This window comes from Schistocerca serialis, chromosome 4, assembly GCF_023864345.2.
Source record: "Schistocerca serialis cubense isolate TAMUIC-IGC-003099 chromosome 4, iqSchSeri2.2, whole genome shotgun sequence".
Taxonomy (NCBI): domain Eukaryota; kingdom Metazoa; phylum Arthropoda; class Insecta; order Orthoptera; family Acrididae; genus Schistocerca; species Schistocerca serialis.
In genome coordinates, this window is record NC_064641.1 from 72,015,297 (window position 1) to 72,032,456 (window position 17,160).

Sequence of the window (17,160 nt, forward strand, 5' to 3'; positions counted from 1 at the left end):
TTTATGTAAATCGTAAAAAGCAGCGGTCCTATTACACTGCACTGGGTCACACCTGAAGTTACGCTTGTTTCTGTTGAAGTCACCATGTTGAGGACGACATACTGCTCCCTGTCCGTTAGAAAATTTTCTATCCACCCGCATATGTCACCGGGTAGACCGTAAGCGCGCACTTTTTGGAGCAAGTGACAGTGCGGAACTGGGTCGATCGCCTTTCGAAAGTCGAGAAATATGGCATCAACCTGGGAGCCGGTATCTAGAGCCTGTTGTATATCATGCACAAAGAGGGCCAGCTGTGTCCCGCATGACCGCTGTTTCGTAAAACCGTCCTGGTTTCTGCACATGAGCTTCTCAGAGTCTAGAAAGGTCATTATGTCTTAACACAAAATATGTTCCATGATTCTACAACAAATCAATGTCAGTGAAATTGGCCGGTAATTATGTGCATCCGATTCTCTACCCTTTTTATAGATTGCTATGACCTGGCCTTCTTCCATTCCCATGGAACTTTCCGCTGTTCCAATGATCTCTGATTAATGATGGATAAGAATGGTGCTATATTTGTAGCACAGTCAACATATAATCTTACGGGGACACCGTCTGGGCCAGATGCCTTCCTGGCGCCTAAGGATAACTGTTTTACAATCCCACATGCTAAAGGCGAATATTCTGAGAGCCTCTCACAAGATCAATTGTCTCAGCGATCCGCTGGCGGCGCATCAGCAGCTACTTGCTTAGAACCAGACGGCCTCTGGCGCTACCCGGAGCCTTCGGACTGCGACACGCCTCTTCAAAACGCATACCAGGGAGTGTGTCGCCTGCAGCGAGATCACGTGAACAGAGGGCGGACCGCCGGCGCAACCCGCCAGACAGCACGAAAACTCCAGACTGGAAGCGAGCCTCCGTGGACAGCGCCGGCCGGAGTGGCCGAGCGGTTAAAGGCGCTACAGTCTGGAACCGCACGACCGCCACGGTCGCAGGTTCGAATCCTGCCTCGGGCATGGATGTGTGTGATGTCCTTAGGTTAGTTAGGTTTAAGTAGTTCTAAGTTCTAGGGGACTTATGACCACAGCAGTTGAGTCCCATAGTGCTCAGAGCCATTTGAACCATTTGAATCCGTGTACAGCGCTATAAAGGCTGGCAGGCGGGGACGCCACAGCACACGTTGCTAGGCAACCAAGTCAAACATACGACAGAGGGAAAACCTCCGTCAGTATCAGTCGGTACAGGGCTCTATTGGGTAGTCAAACGAAACTCTATTACAAGTTGTCGTCACATATTGCGAACCATTTAAAGTTGTTCTTACAGTTAATTTATGACGTGTAGATTAATTCACCGTAACGACGAATCGTGATAACGTGTTACACTTCACACAAGGGGACCATAACACGAGTTAATCATGAACTTCTTCCTCTTCGGCTCGCGGGCTGTGCCGTCTCACGAAAACCACAGCGCCCAGCCTCGCTGGCACACTTCCACCACCGCCTCGCCACGCTGTCTGAGAGTGAGGAGGATGAAACTCGAACACACATAAAGACGAAACAAATTTTCAGTATTATTTAATTTTCTTGGCGCACTGAAGCCACATAATCTTTTTCTGGTACAAACTGTCGGCATACATAACCGCAACCGTGACTTATTTACTTTCATAATCGAAAAACTGTCTTTCACATATAATGATCGAAATATTGTAGCACTTTCGGAACCTCTTTATGGAGACATGAGAACTACCTGAGAAAAACAATGTAGACGTCCCCGACAGTTTTAACGTTACAGCGATTTGTCTTTGAAACGGGAATTACCTTGCAGATCGATCAGTCACATCTGCTCATGTACAGGCGCGCTTTCAACTGAAATGGCGTCGAAAACGGCTCGAAAACACATGTAAGGTCAGCAGTATTCTCAAAATTACGTTCCAGCACAGCAAAAGATGAAAGAGATAGCGAGTAAGACGATTGTGTACTTCTTTCAAGACCACAATGAATTCTTCAAACCTCGGGTTTTCTTTAGTACCAGTCAGCTTGTCCGAATGTGTCCCTTCTACAACGTGATTTTCTTTTTAAATGCATCCCCATCGATTCAGAAAGAAGTTGTTTCTCGCCTTGCAACGTCTTATTGTGATCAGTGCATCAAGTTCACTTACAATGCGAGATCTGCAATCCATTCCGGATGTTATAATTTTCGTTCCTGCACTCCTTTTTTCTTCATAAATTGAACAATAGCGTGTTTTAAATCGAAAAATCGTTCCAGTCATGCCCCTTGAATTAACCAAAACATTGGTAGTAATGTATAAAGTCTCCACACTATTCGTCCAGTTTCACTGAAAAATATTGCACCTGGCAGTGTAATAATGCGTGCGATTTCAGAAATTTTACTGTTAGTACCATCAATTTCTTCACCTGCTGCACGTCTCCAAATTTAGCACAAAGTGCTTCGTGATGTACAGAACAATGAATCCCGTCTGTAGATCGTTGTAATTTTTTGCTCTTTCGTCGCCAATTACATCTTTAAATTCTCTCTGTATAATATTGTAATGTTATTTTATCGCAAATAAGGAGTACCCGTCGCTTATGCAATATATGTATCGAGAATTCAGCATATATGTATCGAAAATTCTCGTCCCTCTTTCTTCCCATTCCCATTTATTTTCAAAGGCTTGTAACAATAGATCGCTAGACTGGCCCTTTTTGTGCAAACAGCTACTGGACCTTTGAGTGTGCTTCATACCACGAACAGATAGCGAAGGGAGAACAGCGCTGAAACTACGACTCCACCGAACTGAAGAGAGTTGTGCCGACCAAAAAGTGCCATTCCACGATACTAAATGAAATGCCGTGCTGTACGGAATATTTCCGGGAAGAATAGAGGAGAGCCGAGACAGGCACGTGTGAACTTTGGCACGTCGTGGCCGGCCCTGTTGCTGAGAGACATGTCCTGAGTTTATGGCTAGCGGTTTTTCATGCGACGGCTCCCAGTTTCCGAGGTTTTATGCGCACCACCCATATCGGTAACGTTAATTATACAATGAAGAGCCAAAGAAACAGGTACACCAGCCTAATATCGTGTAGGGCCCACGCGAGCACGCGGAAGACCCGCAACACGACGTGGTGTGGACTCAACTAACGTCTGAAGTAGTGCTGGAGGGAACTGCCACCATCAGTCCTGCAGGGCTGTCCATACATCCGTAAGAGTACGAGGGGATGGAGATCTCTTCTGAACAGCACGTTACAACGCATCCCAGATATTCTCAACAGTTCATGGCTGGTGAGTCTGGTGGCCAGCGGAAGTTTTTAAACTCAGCAGAGTGTTCCTGGAGCCACGCTGTAGCAGTTCTAGTGGTGCGGGGCGTCGTTTCCCCTGCTGGAATTAACCGTCGGAGTTCACAATGTACACGAATAGATGCAAGTGATCAGACTGTATGCGCACGTCATGTCACCTGTCAGAGTCGTATCTAGACGTGTCAGAGGTCCCATATCACTCCAACTGCCCACGTCCCACACCATTACAGAGCCTCCACCAGCTTGAACAGTCCTCTGCTGCCATGCAGGGTCCATGGATTCATGCGGTTGTCTCGAACCCATACTCGTCCATCCGCTCGATACAATTTGAAACGAGACTCGTACGACCAGGCAACGTGTTTCCAGTCACCAACAGTCCAATGTCGGTATTGACGGGCCCAGGCGAAGTGTAAAGCTTTTTGTCGTGCAGCCATCAAGGGTACACGAGTGGGTCTCCGGCTCCGAAAGCCCATATCGATGATGTTCGTTGAATGGTTCGCACGCTGACACTTGTTGATGGTCCAGCACTGAAAGCTGCAGCAATTTGCGGAAGGGTTGCACTTCTGTCACGTTGAATGATCCTCTTCGGCCGTCGATGGTCCCGTCCTTGCAGGATCTTTGTCCGGTCGCAGCGATGTCGGAGATTTGATGTTTTACCGGATTCCTGATATTCACGTACACTCGTGAAATAAGTGGTCGTACTGGAAAATCCCCACTTCATCGCTACCACGGAGATGCTGTGTGCCTTCGCTCGTGCGCCGACTGTAACACCACGTTCAAATTCACTGAAATCTTGATAACCGGCCATTGTAGATGCAGTAACCTATCTAACAACTGCGCCAGACACTTCTTGTCTTATATAGGCGTTGCCGACCGCAGCGTCGTATTCTGCCTGTTTACATAACTCTGTATTTGAATGCGCATGCCTATACCAGTTTCTTTGGCGCTTCAGTGTATTTCGAGAGAGTGTAAATAGTGGAGGGGCTAAGGTTCAAGGTTACCAAGATATAGGTACGGGTTCAAACCTTGCCCGTCTACCGTTCCTCCTTTTTCAATTTCATCGTACAGAATATCATTAAATAGTGTATGTCATGCAAAATTATTCAGAAACAGTCATTTTCACCGTAGTAATTTCATTAATAAGTCCATCATTAGGCCACATTTCCTTCAACTGTGTATTCCGTTTGTGGTTCGTAGTTAAAATTCCAAATATTTGGACCGCTGCAAAAAGTTCTCAATAACGGGCGTAGTATTATCAGTTGCGGAAGGATTCCAGATCGGACGAAAGCACTCATCCCCAATTTTGACTCCAATTATGTAATTAATACCGATGAATGCGTCTACTAGTACGAATTGACGTACAATAGAACCCTTGCGGAATGTGCGTCGAAAATCGATTTGAACAATATTAATCATTATTTTCCAGCACAGTATACTATCACTAGTCAGCAACGATATTCCCTTAAGTTTTCTTATGTTTGCAAGAAACATACGGGAACTCTGGTCGGAATGTTCAACAAGGAGTTGACGAGTTAACTCTTAAATTAAAAAGTGTAGTTGTGACCTGCACGAAATCAGGAAAGTACACAATAGTACTGCACAAAGAGGTTTTAAAAACTGTCATCCATGGGACAAGAAACGTTTTTTTTTTACACTATCGATTCGTGGGGAGGGCAGACTGACTACACTTTATGATTAAATCTTTGTAGGCAAAACACAAGCATACACCTTCACCGTAAAAATTACCCCACCAGAACGTACACTACTTCGCCAACCCAGCGATGTTTATTTTTACAGGCAGGTTATAATTTTCACGAAAAAAGATTGAAAATGCTTCCAACATGCTAAAGACTAACAGAAAAATCTCTTCAAGGAAAGTTTTCTTACAAATACATTCTTTAATTCTGCATCAGTCTGCTGCACCTGCTTTCACAGGCGTGATCAAATGCGTGTAGTTGGCATCGAAGTGTATCGAAGAAGGAACTATCTATTATCTTTTAATTTAAACGAACTGTGTATCCCAGTATCGCTTTTGAAAAATCCGCGTGCCTGCAAGATAGTAACGTTCATTAAATTTGAATGGTGCTCTACGAATTTGTGTTTTGGTTGTTTCCGCGACAAATGCTATCGGAAATAACTTTCTAGCACAACAAGCGATGCAAGAGATAGTGAGTAAGACGATTCTGTAATTTTGTAACAAATGGAATACACATTTGAAAAAATTTCGCTGTAATGATTGATTTATTAATAAAATACCTACAGCGAAAATGACTGTTATTTAATAATTTTGCAAGACACATGCTATTTAATGATATTCTCTACGATGAAACAGAAGAAAAAAATTACGCGGCGGGATTTGAACCCGTATTACTAGCATGGTGACACCAAAATTTAGCCGCTGAGTTGCGCTACGCTTACTTGGTCGAAATATAGCTAAAGATGCAGATGTGTAAGGTACCCGTAAAACTTCAACATCGATATATACGAAGACAATAACTTGTTCTCGAAAGAACAGTTACTGTTGTTGACGGTGCAGCTTTTCCTTGGAATAAATGATGACTAACTGAAAACCTCAGCTGCCGACAGGTGTTGTTGATATACCTTGATGTGGACAGCTGAAAATGTGTGCCCCGACCGGGACTCGAACCCGGAATCTCCCGCTTACATGGCAGACACTCTATCCATCTGAGCCACCGAGGACACAGATGAATAGCGCGACTGCAGGAAGTTACCCCTTGCAAATTTCTAGAAGGTACAATACATATGTAGAATTGTGGACAGTTGGGAATGTGAGTCTCACGGGAAGCGTGCAAGGGGTAAGTCCCTGCAGTCGCGCTATTCATTGTGTCCTCGGTGGCTCAGATGGATAGAGCGCCTGCCCTGTAAGCAGGAGATCCCGGGTTCGAGTCCCGGTCGGGGCACACATTTTCAGCTGTCCACATCGAGGTATATCAACAACACCTGTCGGCAGCTGAGGTTTTCAGTTAGTCATCATTCAACATCGATTTTCTCAGAAACTGAGGGCCGTCGCATGAGAAGCCGCTAGCCAGATGCTCAGGACAGGTACCTCTGCAACACAGCCACAACTCATCAGAATCTGTGATTAACAGCCCTGTCAGCGTTGCACTGTGTACTTGTAAATGTACTTAAGAGGCACCTTGATAGGTTACTGATTTTATTCTCGACAATATCCGTGTCAGGAGGAAGACCATAAAGCGAACATTCTAACTGATGGTGTATAGTATAGAGCCTTCATATAGCTTTGTGGTCTCTATTACTGCGAACGAAAGAGAAGTGATTCAGACGTGAGACAGCTGCTCGTACGACGAAAACAAGATTGAACATACAGTTGTGCGAGAAAATCAGGAAGAAGGGCAAGTCACCACCTCAGCCGCTTCAAATATCAACAGCTCATCTAGCCTCTCCGTGACACTGCTCAATAACGCCAATGTAGTGGCGATTTGCTCTAAATAGGTGATAATAATAGCTTACAGAAATAATAATAATTATTATTATCGACCGTGTGGAATACTGATAGACGAGAAAATTACTTGCAGCTTCCTTAAATTTTTAATTAAAAAGCAATTATTATTGCGTATATCTGGCGCAGGCTTTGATCTGCAGAGCCAATGTTTCTGAGGTTATCCGTGGATATTCCAATCCGCGCAGACCTCTATACATAGTGCTCCCTGCTAAGGCGAGTCGAATTACAGTACAGTGTATGGCGGATGGATCACCCACAAAAAATGGACGGAATGTATCCAAAACTGCAAGTGTTTAAAACAGTGTAGCAACAATAACTACTCAAGACTGTTGAGACATAGTTCGAGAAAAGGACCAACTTCGCGCTCTCTTGAGCGACGGGAAAGGTCAATGTTACGCCAATATCACGCACTAAATGCCTTCAAACGTGTTGCGTCGATCGGCTGATTAAAATTGGCTATCAGTCTCACTTTACAAATCACAAATCGTGGTGTTCACTCTGCAGATAATGTTGGGAGACCATACTATATCACTAACCTCGACTAAACAATTATTGGGACTAATCAGCGGCACAGAATGTGGTAACCTCACATGAAACAGCTGTTTCCGAGGCGAGAAGCGAAATACGTTCTCCATGCATAGGACCATATTTCGTGAGACGCATATCGTTCAACGAAGTTCACCCTGTTCGGATGGTGTGAACTTAATTGGATTATGGCATTAAATAAGCACTTAAACAAATTAGACAATAACAGTGCCCCGTGAGTAGTATCTTTGACACTTAATCATATCGTCCTAGGAGCAGAGTTTGAATCCATCTGCAACCTAAATTTTGAATAAATATCATCAACAGTGCTGGTAGAAGGCTTCCGATGTAGAAAGTCATTCTCGTTCTGCAAACGGCTTTATCGAAGCGGGTGGAGGGGCGGACAGGATTTCGGGACATCTCGCTTTGCAGTGACAAGCTGCCCTTCAATGACAGCAGAAACTGCAATGATCAAGGGGATGACGATGCAGAGGGCAATGGATGAAGACATGGATGAAGGGCAACAGCCAGATTCCATATTCACAGATTTCCGGAAAGCATTTGACATAATGCCCCGCTACAGACAGTTAACGAAGATCCGAGCACACGAAGTAGATTCCCAGATACATTATAAGATCAAAAGTATCCTCACACCTGGCTGAAAATGACTTACAAGTTCATGGCGCCCTCCATCGGTAATGCTGGAATTCAATATGGTGTTGGCCTACCCTTAGCCTTGATGACAACTTCCACTCTCGCAGACATACGTTCAATAGTGTGCTGAAAGGTTTCTTGGGAAATGGCAGCCCATTCATCACGGTGTGCTGCACTGAGGACAGGTATCGATGTCGGTCGGTGATGCCTGGCACGAAATCGGCGTTCCAAAACGTCCCAAAGATGTTCTGTAGGATACAGGTTAGGACTCTGTGCAGGCCAGTTCATTACAGGGATGTTACTGTCGTGTAACCACTCCGCCAAAGGCCGTGCATTATGAACAGGTGCTCGAGCGTGTTGAAAGATGAAATCGCCATCCCCGAATTGGTCTTCAACAGTGGGAAGCATGAAGGTGCTTAAAGCATCAATGTAGGCCTGTACTGTAATAGTGCCACGCAAAACAACAAGGGGTGCAAGCTCACTCCATGAAAAACACAACCACACCATAACACCACCGTGGCCGAGCGGTCCTGGGCGCTTCAGTCCGCAACCGCGCTGCTGCTACGGTCGCAGGTTCGAATCCTGCATCGGGCATGGATGTGTGTGATGTCCTTAGGTTAGTTAGGTTTACATAGTTCTAAGTCTAGGGGACTGATGATCTCAGATCCTAAGTCCCATAGTGTTTCGCGCCATTTCAACCATAACACCACCGCCTCCGGATTTTAGTGTTGGCACTACACACGCTGGTAGATGACGTTCACCGGGAATTCGCCTTACCCACACCCTGCCATCGGGTCCGCAGCTCGTGGTCTAGTGGTTAGTGTTGCTGCCTCTGGATCACGGGGTCCTGGGTTCGGTTCCCGGCGGCGTTGGGGATTTTTCTCTGCCCGGGGACTGGCTGTCTGTGTTATCCTCATCAATGCATCATCATTTGTGACAACGGCTAGATTTGGACTGTGAAAAAAATTGGACTGTGTAACAACTGGGACTTCGTACGGGCGCTGATGATCGCGCAGTTGAGCGCCCCAGAAGTCAAACTTCATCAATACCCTGCCATCGGATCGCCACGTTGTGTACCGTGATTCGTCACTCCACACAACGTTTCTCCACTGCTCAATCGTTCAATGTTTACGCTCCTTACAGCAAGTGAGACGTCGTTTAGCATTCACCGGCGTGATGTGCGGCTTATGAGCAGGCGCCCGACCATGAAATTCGAGTTTTCTCACCTCCCGCCTAACTGTCATAGTAATTGCGGTGGATCCTGATGCGATTTTGAATTCCTGTGTGATGGTCTGAATAGATGCCTGCCTATTACACATTACGACCCTCTTCAGCTGTCGGCGGTCTCCGTCATTAACAGACGAGGTCGACCTCTATGCTTTTGTGCTGTACGTGTCCCTTCACGTTTCCACTTCACTATCTCATCGGAAACAGTGGACCTAGAGATGTTTAGGAGTGTGGAAATCTCGTGTACAGACGCCCCATTTTGCTCTCTCACGATGTCTGATGATTACTGACGTCGCTGATATGGAGCACCTGGCAGAAGGTGTCAGGACAGTGCGCCTAATATGAAAAACGTGTTTTTGGGGGGTGTCCGCATACTTTTGATCACATAGTGTATGTGAGTGACCCGAAGCTTTCTTACGTAACAGCAGCCAGTATGCTGTCGTCGACGTTGATTGTCCAACAGAGAGAAGTGTACCGTCAGGTGGGCCGCAGGGAAGTGTGACAGGGGCGCTCTTTCTCTCTGTGCATATTCTCTCTCCTATGAATCGTCAGGCGCATTTTCTCTGGTGTTTCTGCCGATATCTGCAGTTTCCTTTTTGCACTACATAGCTGAAGCTAGGCCAAAGAAACACTGCTCATCACCTACATCGCCATCGGGTCGCCCAGTGCCGACAGAACAAAACGACTTTCAATCAAAATTTTACACACCGATTGAATAAAGCGGCCCCAAATTAGTCTAGTGCGATGTTCGCTTTGTCGATATGAATTAACAGGAACAATAAAACACTAGTCAGTGCTCCAACAGTGAGAGAAACGCCCTGGCCCTCGCTGACTGATACTGACAGGCAGCTGCGCGCTGTTCAGTCGCTGGTGTAGTACTAGCTATTTCTCGAGTTTTACTGCTGCTTTCAATTCATATCGATATAATGAATATCGCACTAGACTAGTTTGGTGCCGCTCTATCTAATGTGGACTATTTTACAAATCATTTTGTTTGTATCAGGAAACAAACCGACGCTTCCCGCCGACATTGGGCGTTGCGTGAAATACGTGACGAGCAGTGTTTGTTTGGCCTAGCTTCAGCTACACACTGTAAATAACATATTGCAAATATCTGCCGAACCATCACTGAAAAGGCTCCTGACGACTCATATGAGACACGTCCTGTATACGTAAATCACCTGCCGGATATGGCGAGAAGCAATCTGCGACTGTTTGCTGATGACGCTGACGTCGTTGAGTAACTGTAGAAGGGTGCAGGGTGGCTTAGAATTTGTCTTAGGTGTGATGAGTGGCAGATTACTCTAAATGTAGGCAAACTTAAGTTAATGCAAATGAGTAGGAGAAACAGTCCTGTAAAGTTCGGATGCAGTACTAGTTATGTGCTGCTTCACACATTCACGTCGATTAAATATCTGGGGGTAGCACTGCGTAGCGATGTGAAATGGAACGAGCGCGTAAGGACGGCAGTTCTTTGTCTGCCTGTGTACTGTGCAGTTGCCTTCAGTGTTCACATAGCAGCTCGCGCTTTTCATTTTGTGATTTCGATTATTAATATCACCTTCAGGGCCGTCTAAAATACACTAGAGTTAGTTTTTGTTTTCTTGCGTATTTCTTTGTGTATCGTAGTTTAAGTAGTATAGATTTACGCCGGCTGCAACGCCACAGTCGGGTAGTTTGAACAATTAGAGCTACTATTTGGTAGCCTCATTTCGTTATCTGTCTGTGTGCTGTTCAAATGGTTCAAATGGCTCTGAGCACTATGCGATTCAACTTCTGAGGTCAGTAGTCCCCTAGAACTTAGAACTAGATAAACCTAACTAACCAAAGGACATCACACACATCGATGCCCTGGCAGGATTTGAACCTGCGGCCGTAGCGGTCTCGTGGTTCCAGACTGCAGCGCCTAGAACCGCACGGCTACTTAGGCCGGCATTTCTGTGTGCTGTGCAGTTGCGTTCGGTGAGTTAATGTTTGTATAGCAGCTTGACCTTTTCACCTCAGAAGTGCCACAGTCGCGTGATTTTAATTTTTTCGGGAATCTGTTTGTACTTTTGCAGTTACTCTTCACTGTCCGCCGCTCGTGGTCTCGCGGTAGCGTTCTCGCTTCCCGAGCCCGGGGTCCCGGGTTCGATTCCCGGCGGGGTCAGGGATTTTCACCTGCCTCGAGATGACTGGGTGTTTGTGTTGTCCTCATCATTTCATCATCATCCAGGAAAGTGGCGAAATTGGACTGAGCAAAGATTGGATAATTGTACGGGCGCTGATAACCACGCAGTTGAGCGCCCCACAAACCAAACATCATCATCATCATCTCTTACTCTTCACTGCTTTGTTTGCATTTTTGAGATCTTATTCAGTGTTTTTTTCTCAGTGCGATATCGATAGGGACTGTGCTGCTGTCCGTAACACCGGGAGACTGTGCTGGCCACAGTTGACAGGCTTCCAGCTACTGCTCAAAGCTGCGGCCACATCGGGGCGCCTTTGACGAGACCTGTGACACCCTCGGTGCCGTTGGAATTCCCGCGAGACATAGTTGTCACCACTCTTCTGATTTGCATCATGTTTGCCTCCACTCAAGAGTGAGTGGCGGGCAGTGGCTGGTTTGCATGCCACTGGGCGGAATGCGAAAGGGGGGACGGGCTGCACATATGGCTCCTTACGCCTTACTGACGGGTACGATATGTTACCCAGTGCTGGTAACACTTCAGAGCCAGCACGGGATGACTCTCCTGATGGGCCAGCGGCCGATTTTCCTGCCCCCAATCCAGACAAGTGCATAGGTCGAGTATGCTAGTCCAACGTTAGGCGGGTAACGGGCCCCATCAGGGAAATAGCATGCAGTGCTGGAAAAAATGCCAGTCTGCACTGGGTATGTTTGCCGCTGGTCTCATCTGTGATGTACAGGGGGCTCTGCCTGTGGCCATGGAACGCAGTGGGTACAACCGGTTGCAAATAGTGGTATACGTCAGAACTAACGGCGCCAGCCAGCTGGGTTCTGAGACCATCCTATGTTTCTCTCAGCAGGTGGCCGATTTAATGACGGCAACTAGCATCGTACACGTGGTGCAACAAAAGCTCGCAATTTGTAGGATCGTACCCAGGGTCAATCGCGGTCATCTGGTTTGGAGCAGAGTGGAAGGTCTAAACCAGAGACTCGAGTGAATCTGAAACGATAACGGATGAGATTTTCTCGACCGCTATCGGATAGAGAACTGTAGGGTTTCCCTTAATAAGTCAGGCGTCCACTTCATGCAGGTAACAGGGTCACAGAGTACGTGGGGGGGGGGGGGGGGGGGGGGGGGGCGCACATGAGAGTTTTTTAGGTTATAACCCCCCCTCCCCCCCACCGTCCCTTGGGATCAGAGACGAATTACCTACCAAAATCAAAGTTACATCAGGTGCAATGATCTCAGAAATCCTAGTCCTCACAGATCGGATGTACAAGAGGTTCATATTGTAATAGGGAACTGTTGGAGCATCCAATGAAAGGCCCCAGAACTAGTATCGCTAAGACGGTTATAATGCTCAGATAACATTAGGAACACGGATTAGTTCAAATCAGAAGGGAACAGCAAGAAATCCTAGTTTGAGACTAGAAAATTTATCTCAACGATAGATTAGTCGCCAATGGTAGCACTGTATTTATTGCAGTAAAGAATGCGATAATATCTAACATAGTTTTCACGGATTCCGAATCTGAATTAAAATGTAAATGCCGTGTGACTAGGGCCTCCCGTTAGGTAGATCGTTCGCCGACTGCAAGTCTTTCGATCTGACGTCACTTTGGCGACTTGCACGTCGATGGGGATGAAATTATGATGATTAGAACAACACAATACCCAGTCCCTGAGAGGAGAAAATTTCCGTCCTAGACGGGAATCGAACCCGGGCATTTGGGATTGACATTCTGTCGCGCTGACCACTCAACTACCGGGGGCGGACATTTGAATTATGGGTGAAGTTAAGCATCAAAGGTCGTTCAAAAATTGCAAGCGGATACTTTTACAGAACATCTGGGTCAGGAGCTGTACCGCTTCAGAGAGAACTTGCAGAATACCGTAAGTAATTTTCCGTATCTTGCCGTCGTTAGAGGGGTGACTTCAACTTGCCAGGCATAGATTTGGAGTGTCATGCTGTCAAAACTGTTGCCAGAGACAGGGAATTGTGTGACATTGTTCTGGTTGTCTTGTCTTAAAATTGCTTTGAGCAGATAGTTAGAGAACCAACTTGTGAGGGTAACGTCTTAGGCCTCCAGCAACATACAGCCCTGAACTTATCGAATCAGGTAGCAAAGACGAAGGTATCAGTGATCATAAGACTGTGACAGCAACTGTGACCACAGGTTTCACAAGGAATGTTAAAGAAAGTAGGAAAATATTTTTGTTTAGCAAGAGTCACACAATACAAATTGAAGAGTACATGAATACTTAGCATCAAATATTCAGTGCTGAGGATGAAGATGTGGAGCGCAAATGGGAAAAATTCAAAAGCATCGTTCAGTACGCATTAGACAACTGTGTTCCGAGCGAGGCCTTAAGGGATGAGAAAGATCTACCGTGGTTTAATAGCTGTGTTAGAAACCTGCTACATAAACAAGGAGTGTTTCATCACTAGAGACCGGATTATATCCATCATAAAAATATTAAAATATGCATGAAAATGCTTAAAAATGTATGAAAAGTGTCGAAATACGCAAGATCAAATAATAAAAAAACATGGGAGTTACTGCGTGCGTTACATCTCAAAGTCGAACCTGTGTATACCAGTTACGAGGAAGAGCGCCGGCCACGCAAAAAATTGGTACATTTAGAACGCTGATACCATTTTCTGGATACTATCTGGTAGAGGTTAGGAAGGGGGCATTTATGGGATTATTTTCTAAAAATTTGCAAAATGGGGACGCATACCGTGTTTCAAGAACTGTTTCTTCTTTGCTATTGTTTTCGGTAACAGTTCGAGATATGTCGCACGCTGAGAGGCACGCTAGAAAACTCCGTAATACTTTATTTTAAAAAAACGACATACAATCATGCATTTTTTGAACAGTATTAACTTTTAATTAATACTATTGGACCAAAGCATCATTTACAATTTATTTTATGTTTTTGTATTACTGTAAACATAAACGACTAAGTACTGTCCCAAATATTCGATAGTAATATTGTGTCTTCGATAAGACAAAACATTTTTATAAGCAGAGAAGGACAGTTATACATCAACTGAGGTAACTGGGGAGTATTTGAATTTGGGTGCTATGTTGGTACTTATTTTTTCTGGTAAGAGTTCACCTATCCCATTAATAAAACTAACACTTTGGCACAAGGTTTCAAGGCCTGGGTTATTGGTTACAGTGTTTTCAAACTTTTCTTACAGTGTTCTTCGGGATACCTCGAGCAATGAAGAGTTCACTAGCATAATTTTGTTCATTAACTGAGTAGATTGATTCAACGCCAAACCTTGAGTTTCAAGCAAGTATATGGGAAAATTGGCGCTAATCACAGCAATGTCTTTTTTAATACCGGAATCATTAAAAGCTTCTTTGCACTGGCAAAATGTCAAAGCCTCTGCACTATCGAAGTCGTTTACTACCCTTCTAATGGCCTCTAAATGTTCATTGTAAAACAATACAACTTCGACCCACGTACCCAACGAGTTAGCACTGGTTCGGGAGGTAAAGGCACATTTGGTAGTTTTTCTTTGAAGGTCTTGATGCGAGCACGAGCCTTTAGAAACACTTTCTTCGTGGATGAAATCAGTTTGTTTACATTCATGAACGTGGGACGTACTTCTCAGCAAGGTGATGTACTCCGTGAGCAAAGCATGTCACATGAATCAAATTGGGATAAAATACTCGGAGGACTTTGCTTTGGTCATATAGGGAGCAACATCTGAAATAAACACTAACATCCTTTCATCTGCAGAAGATTCTGGAAATATTTTTCTAGTACCCTCATTTACAAATCTGACGATCGCAGAATGATTTACTTTTTCTAGTTATTGCAGTTCGCTAAACAGGAAGAAGAAGGCTCTTTTTTTTATACCACCAACAATTAAATTTGCAATGTAACGGTAACAAGTGTCTGTAGTTTCGTCAGCTGAAATCCAGATAGTGCTATCCTTGAGTTCATTGCGTAGTTCTTCCAGAACATTTACGTAAATTCTCGGTATGTAATTTTTACGCAGTGTTGATTCATCTGGTATATTTTTATTTAATCAATATTTGCTCAGGAAGCCTTTGAGAATAGGGTTTGCCGGACGGTGTGGCCGAGCGGTTCTAGGCGCTTCAGTCCGGAACCGAGCGACCGCTACGGTCGCAGGTTCGAATCCTGCCTCGGGCGTGAATGTGTGTTATGTCCTTAGGTTAGTTAGGTTTAAGTAGTTCTAAGCTCTAGGGGACTGATGACCTCAGAAGTTAAGTCCCATAGTGCTCAGAGCCATTTGAACCATTTCTTGAGAATAGGGTTTGTAAGTTTGTGAAGAGGAATAATGCTTGCAATGAATGCAATGCATGTTACCTTTGGACAAATCCCTGTTACAGGAACTTGCTGTTGTCAGAAGTTGTTGTCGTAGTCCTTTCTTCTGCATTCCTGCTATATGAAGACTTGTCTTCACATGCTCGTCTATTTGAAACTTTTTTTACACGAAACGTTTTTCTCACAAACTCGACAATATGAAACAGTTCCGTCATACGTAAGTTTTCCAGGATGGTCAGCTATCCACGAAACGAGGTTTTTTTGCAGGTGGCATGGCGTACGACACGCTACACACTACACGTCGTAAACACGTTCAAATGTGTGCAAGTAAATAAAAAGCTAAACTGAAACACTGGACGTGCGACTGAAAGCTTGCGCAGTTTAATTGTTGCCGACCCGTACGGTATGACAGCAGTCAATCTGTGAGACATCAAAAATAGACCGAACTAGAGACGGCCCGTGTAAATTTTTAAAATATTGTAAACATAGAGCGTAAATATGCATCGCCACTAGCCTTTAGTTAAAATTTGCAATAACCGATGAAAAGGAGCCAAATATACAATGCATATGCAACATGCAAATGCATATAATCCGATCTCCATTCATCACAGACTCAATAGGAGTGAAAAGCTAGCTGAAAAAAGAAAGCCGAACGAAGCGTAAGGAGAGAAATGAGAGAAGCGTTCATAACTTAGAATTAAAATTTTGTCACTCGATCTGACTGAAAAGCCTAAGAGGTACGCAAAAACAGTAAGCTGTTCGAAATCCTCTATTCATTTACTCAGTGCTCGTACTGACACCGAAAGGGAAGGTAACACAGAGAAGGTCTAAATACTGAATTCGATTTTCTGAAATTGCTTCACAGCGGTAGATCTTAACACGGTCCGTCCTTTCAATCATCGTATGAGCGTCTAAATGGCAGTTATTGACAAAAGCAACTGCAACTGCTTAATAGTGGAAAGGCATCAGGACCAGATGAGATACCTGTTAGACTCAACAAAGATTAGGCCAAAGAACTTACTCCTCTTCCTCCAGTAGTTTATGACAGATAACTGGAGCAACGAAGGGTACCTACCAACAGGAAAAAGTGCACAATATTCCCGTTTTCAAGAACGCTCGTAGGACAGATACACGTAAGTATAGGCCTATATCGTTGACGTTTGTAAAACAGTAGAATATGTTTTGTGCTCACGTATTATGACGTTTTTGGAGAACGGAAACGTCCTCTATAAAAATCAACATGATTCTTTCAGGAACCAAGACTTGGAATAGTGGTTCAAATGGCGCTGAGCACTATGGGACTTAACAGCTATGGTCATCAGTCCCCTAGAACTTAGAACTACTTAAACCTAACTAACCTAAGGACATCACACAACACCCAGTCATCACGAGGCAGAGAAAATCCCCGACCCCGCCGGGAATCGAACCCGGGAACACGGGCGCGGGAAGTGAGAACGCTACCACACGACCACGAGCTGCGGTCTTGGAATAGTGGTCTTGGCTTTATGACATTACAATC

The 17,160-nt window shown here is 44.9% G+C and overlaps 1 non-coding gene across 1 annotated transcript; it reads left to right on the forward strand.

The window, feature by feature from the left end:
• The first annotated feature begins 6,122 nt into the window (after positions 1-6,122).
• Positions 6,123-6,196, forward strand: Trnat-ugu (transfer RNA threonine (anticodon UGU)). The gene has a single exon. It is a non-coding gene; the product is annotated as a tRNA-Thr (tRNA).
• The last annotated feature ends 10,964 nt before the right edge of the window (positions 6,197-17,160 follow it).